General features: G+C 33.9%; 2 long non-coding RNA genes across 6 annotated transcripts; one reads left to right on the forward strand and one right to left on the reverse strand.

The window, feature by feature from the left end:
* Window positions 1-1850: 1850 nt before the first annotated feature.
* On the forward strand, window positions 1851-3288 carry LOC129940542 (uncharacterized). 5 transcript variants are annotated; one of them, XR_008780710.1, is made up of 5 exons: window positions 1851-2226; window positions 2281-2376; window positions 2431-2594; window positions 2651-3010; window positions 3080-3288. It is a non-coding gene; the product is annotated as an uncharacterized LOC129940542 (long non-coding RNA). The 5 variants fall into 5 exon arrangements; XR_008780707.1 differs by having other exon boundaries at window positions 1851-2222; XR_008780709.1 differs by having other exon boundaries at window positions 1851-1992; window positions 2053-2222; window positions 2281-2594.
* A 1028-nt stretch (window positions 3289-4316) lies between these two features.
* On the reverse strand, window positions 4317-5643 carry LOC129940491 (uncharacterized). Its single transcript, XR_008780689.1, has 4 exons — window positions 5464-5643; window positions 4839-5401; window positions 4612-4778; window positions 4317-4546 (listed from the first exon to the last, which is right to left on the reverse strand). It is a non-coding gene; the product is annotated as an uncharacterized LOC129940491 (long non-coding RNA).
* Window positions 5644-6000: the final 357 nt, after the last annotated feature.

Consider the following 6000-nt stretch of genomic DNA (forward strand, 5'->3'; position numbering starts at 1 on the left):
TACAACATCCTCATACAACTTCTCAGAAGTAGAGAAGAAGCTATTATGAAACAACACAGCTGCTGCCCTACCATAACTTCAAAAAATGGTTGACTAACTTGATTTATGCCATAATAAAACTGTCATCAGATGGCAAGAATTTTAATAGTCTATGTTTATATTCTCAGTTTTTTTTTTGTTCCCAAAAGTATTTCAATTCCATTGAATAACTTGTTTCTCATTTCTAGATCCACATGGACCATTTTACGAGCATTCTTCTAAGAAAACTCTATAAACTACAACCTAACTTTTATCCATTTTCTTGCTACTTCTAAACATGAGAAAAATATTCTCGAATCCTTATGTCAATATAAACCCTCTTGCATTTCATTTGAATTGCAATCATTATTCTCATAAATGTCGACAATTCAAAAAGGATATAAAGGACGAGACAGACAAATTTGTGTTTCACACAGATCCAGATGGAAGAATTCATCCATTCTCAGAACGTTGGTTGGCAGGCAAAAAAGCTTTCTAATGGGCAAAAACGATTTAATCACAGCTGGCAATTACATCACTGTCTTTTGTTGTAAATGACGATACCCAAACCCAAGCCCAAATGAACCCAACTCAACCCAAAACCCAGCTATGGCAACGGTAACGAGGAATCGATTATTATCAATCGTTTGTACGTCGAGATATCCCTTTCCAAAATACTGCTCTGGAATCAACTCATCGAGTGTTTCCAAATAATGACTAGCAAGCTTTCATATTAGCCCCAGTCCCAGCAGGTGTATGTTTCTCTCCAAAAAAAGGATTGGTATTGGTGAAGATAGGTAAGGTACGTAGGTTCGGCTTTTTACCCCCAAAAGACCAGAGTGTGACATGCTTTGAGCTTGAGGACGAACGACTGAGTATCGTGTCGCTCTGGCTGGGAACAAGAACAACGCAAATGAATGTCAAATCATGCAAACGAGGATCAATTTAGCTGGATGGCGTTGTGTAAACTCACAACTGTCATTTGGATTTATTCCAATTGCTAATTAATGCTTTTAACAAGTCAATTGCAGACGAAAAAAGATATAAATTTCAAACGAATAATCAAACGATGTGGGTTGGGAAATGGGGAAAACAGAAATAATACGATATCGAGTATTTATAAATTTATTGATGTTTTTGTGTACAAACTGCTGTCAGTTGTGATGTTGGTGCGATGGCAGGAAATTTGATTTTACAAATTGATTTCAGTTATACAGGTCAATTATTTTGTGGTATCAAAGGTAAATTTTTAATAAAACGCACTTTTACGGGGTGATTAAAAACCAATTAGGTTAAGTTTCTTTAAAATCTGTCAGGTTGTTAGACCTATCAAAATAATGTTTAGCACCCATCTTTTCAGCCTTGGTTAGGTTAGGTTAACGTGGCTGCGGATTTAAAATCCACACACTTAGGCCAAAAGACAAGACCCATTGTGATACCACATGAATCTAGAGAATTACGTCTTACCGCATAGAGGAAATATATTATCTAGAGTCCCGACCGGTACCCGTCCTACCTGAAACACCCTCAAATTTTATTCGAGGTGAACTCTCCCAAATTCGAGGTGAACTCTCACAAATTCTCTATCGGTGAACACATGTGAGTGGAGAAAAAAAAGCAAAATGGGGGATTGGGCTAAAAAGAAACTTATGGAATTTTTGTGACCTGTCAAAAATGACAATCAATTTTGCAAAACAAAACAATGGGTTTCGGATTTTTAGAGTAAGTTTTTGTTAATTGTTTTGATTTTTAATATAATTTGATATTTTTCAGACCAAAATTCTTTATAACGAAGAGGGTATATACAAGTTCACTTCATTGAATAAAAAATTAAGTCAAATTGCAGTGAAGGAGGTGCAACAATAATGGATTTATTTTATATTCTTTCTTTTCATTTTAGATAGTGCCAAAATGCAGGAAGCAATTTCCTTTAAGTAATTTGGAAAGCAAACCAAACAAGGCGCTGATTTGCAGGTAAGTTTTTTGTATATTATATTTCTCTCAACAAAATAATATCAATGTTTTTAACTACAGATACTGCCCATTGTTTTTATATGTACTTCTCAACTGCAATAGCTGCCGCAGGTGTTGACGGCGGAGGTGTCACCATCAAAACCATTAGAAACAACACGACCAAGTCAATGATGCAAGTGGAAGTTTTGCCATGTAATAGTCGACCGCTGACGCCCTTCTCCATCAATTGTGTAAGTACGTATCGAAACATTCATATCGTAGTCAACTAGCTTAATCTTCATCTTTTAGGTGTAAAGAGTACTACCAGTCTGCAGTTCTGCAAGAGACGCAAACAAAACAAGAATACAATCGCAGGAAGACTCCAAAAAATGTCCAACCCTGACTGTAAGTGAGTTCAAATTTTAAATCTACAACGAATCCATTCTTTTTGCTCCTAAGGATCGCACTGGCTTAACGGTGTCAATCATTCGGAGGCAAATGAGCTGGCCCGACAAGAATCCCCCAAGAAGCCAAACAGATTCAGATCAGTCTCTCGGCAGCTACTGACAATGTCGGCGAATTAAATCCATCGATTTTCACACAGAAAATTAACATCAAAAAAAGTAAGTCAACTTCCATTTCAGATTTCCTTATATAATGAAAATTAATTTCTTTATAGTCACGACAATTCAGCAGCGTCATGGTCAACCTGCCGATCAACCATTCACAGTGAACAACCTCTATTCGTAGCAGAAGCGATCTCTGCGTTGTCGACAATGCGAACACAATGTCATCAAGCCGGAGTACCATCCAGGATCGATCAAGTATCGCATTCAATTGTTTGCTAACTACCATGTGCCAGACGTTCTGCTTGTGCGTTGTGAAAAGCCACTGAAGCCTGGCACGTCCACTGAATTGATCCTCAAGCTAACTAACCCAACGATGTACCATATGACCACAACCATTATGAAACTGCTAACCAAGGAAGAAGAACGGCGAATGATCGACTTCGAATAAAAGTTCAACGAAAGGAACCAAAGTAAAAAACAAAAAAAATCGAATTGGAAATTCTTATTCTATGTTGTTTTTCTTATTTTTTTTTTTATAGATTCACCACTTGGAGAAAGTCCAATAACGTAACAATTAAATTGAACTTCACACCTGAAGAAGGATTGAAACCAGGCGATGATGTTACCCTTAGTTTCTTGATGAAATATACTTTTGTGAATACATACACACGCCCGAAAAGAAAGAACGTCAAAAACACGCATTATCATCGAAAGTTTTTGTAAAAGTTGGTCAAATTGAAGCCTAGATTTATTTCTATGTATTCTAGAAAATAATCTTTTTTGCAAAAAACTTGTTTATTTATTTTGAGCTATACTGTAATTTTGTATATATTGTATATTCTATTGTTTCTTTGCTGACTAGGATCATTTTTATTCAAAATTATTTATGATTTACTTTACTTTAATAATAAAGGAATTTGTTTTGAATTCAAAGTATAAAGTATATTTTTCTTTATTGAGGCATTACAAATTTAACATTTGTAATACTTATTCTTCTTATGTTTTGGTTCATCACGTTCGTGTGAATTCTTTCGCGATTCCATGTGGTTAACAGACTCATGAGTTTCATTTGATTCTACCTAAAGATTTGAATTGTAATACTTTTATGGTTTTAAAAAGTTCGTGAGTTTATTGTTGATGCTGATTACGAATACGAACTTCGATTTTAGCTAAAAAAAACTATTTTTCAACATTATTTTTGTCAATTTTCAATTTACTACAGGAACTTGATGTTTTATCCTAAGACTACAAATTCGTAATAAAAAGTACGAAACAAATTTAAACTAAATACTGAGGAAAAATATTGTAGGTTTGAAACAACATACATAACTTATTTTTTTGTTTTAAAAAAAGCTATTTCATGAATTTAGATTAAAAATTCTACATGATTTAAATAATTCTTTATCACAGAAAAGAATACAATATTATTGTTAAGGACTTTTAACTAATGTGAATTTTAATTGTATAATCTAAACAAATTGTTTTTATTCATATACTCTTCCTTGCCAACAAAAATGGAACATTAACCATTTTGAACGGATCGATTCAAAATCGAAAACTATGAACAAAAGAAAACATAAGAAATTAACAACTTGAAAATCCAAAAAGCCAGAAGTTAAGCTGCAACAAAGCGTTAACAGCACCAACAGTAAATAAATGAACGCTCATAGAATGAACTATGCCTTCAACGAACCATTAACTCGAAGTGTTAGAGAAATTAATAACTTATCAAATAATATTGACTTTAATTTTCATATTAATAGAAATACCTTCAAATATATGTATGCTTAGTTTATTTTTTTTAACTTTACATTCTTAGTTTATAATATAATATTTTAAATAAAACTTGTCATATTCATTAGTCTATTTGAGTATACTCTTAACTCTAATTGATGTAATAAATAAATAAAATACAAAACATATGAAAATGGGAACGGAACACATAAACTACATTTACTTTTGATTGATATAGAACCCTCCAGTTGTGATGATTCTGTTTGCATCAGCTGAAAGAAGAATTTTAATTTTAAAATAAATTACCTGAAGCAAAAACTTAACACTTTTCACTTACTCTCAGTTGTAAAACATTTAGCTTTTAGTGCCAGATCAAGAATGGATAGTCCAGGCTCTGAAAAAATCTCAACGATCGGATTTCGTTGTAATTCAGTTCACCTAGTCCTTCAACATTTCCCTTATAGAGCGCCGCTGTGACTTTTTCGTCTTGTTTTAGACATACCTCTGGAACGAGAAAAACTTAAATAGCTAAAAGAAGTGATTTATTTGTTTATTAAAAATCACCTCCATAGACTTGAAGCGTCACATCTTCTTTGTGATTTTCTCTTCTCTGGTAATTTTTTGTGTTCTTCAATGAGAAATGCAATTTCTTCTTTGTGGGATAAAAGTGAACAACTTGAGAAGCTTCTCGACTTCAGAATCTGGCATTTTCAAAAAGAACTGATAAAGAACAAATGGCGACTTTTTTCTTCGTCCAGCCAAATACCATTGCCAGCAGATTTTCCAAACTTGTCTTCTCCTTCGTTGATCACTATTGGAAGTGCCAATCCAAATACTGATTTCTTTTTTTCCACTCTGCTGATAGTTCGTGGCCAGTCATTAAGTTACCCATTTGTTCACTGCCTCCCATTTGAAAGCGACAATTGTATTTCTGAAGCAAATGCAACAAGTCATAACCCTGGAAAATTTGTTATGTGAATTCGGTAAAGCTCATTCTAGCTGCACTATTAAGTCGCGACTGGACTGACGATATTGAGAGCAGTAATCCCATTCGAAAGTGTCTTCCCATATTGGCAACAAAGTCCTCTACATTCAGATTTTCTTACCATGATGCATTGTTGACGACTCTGAAAAAAGATTATCAAAACGATTGAGTTTTTAAAGCGCATTAGGTTTCTATTATAGTTACCTAATTTGTCTCAATGACCGACAACCCTAGTTTATTTCGTTTTGTTTTGCCACTAGGATTACCGATAAGACCCGTATTCCAACTAACGCAATTGGATTGTGTCTTTCTCGATGCCATGCAGAAGTCCAATTATTACCAGGAGATTGCCAACGTTAGACTATCGGCAGCTTGATCAAAGCCGGCGTACATTGATTGTTGTTTACCTGTGAAAAGTTTTGCCATTTCCGGACTACCGTTTTAAGAAGAACAGAATATAATTCATTACAATATACAACTTACCCAGCGGTGTCTTGAAAGAGATCCTAAAAGAATCCTCTATCAGCTAGAGCCAAGTTACGTAGGGAAATACTTCTTCGGATATGATGAAGTCACTTTTTAGATCGATGAATTAGTTGACTCTGGATCATTTTGTATAAAATTATTTATATAATATAGATACAACAGTTAATCAGCAGTACTATTAACAACTTTGTTTTATTAATTTTCACTTTTGTTTTGATTTATTTGTTTTGATTTATTTAATTTAATTTTCGCTGT

This window comes from Eupeodes corollae, chromosome 1 (genome assembly GCF_945859685.1).
Source record: "Eupeodes corollae chromosome 1, idEupCoro1.1, whole genome shotgun sequence".
Taxonomy (NCBI): domain Eukaryota; kingdom Metazoa; phylum Arthropoda; class Insecta; order Diptera; family Syrphidae; genus Eupeodes; species Eupeodes corollae.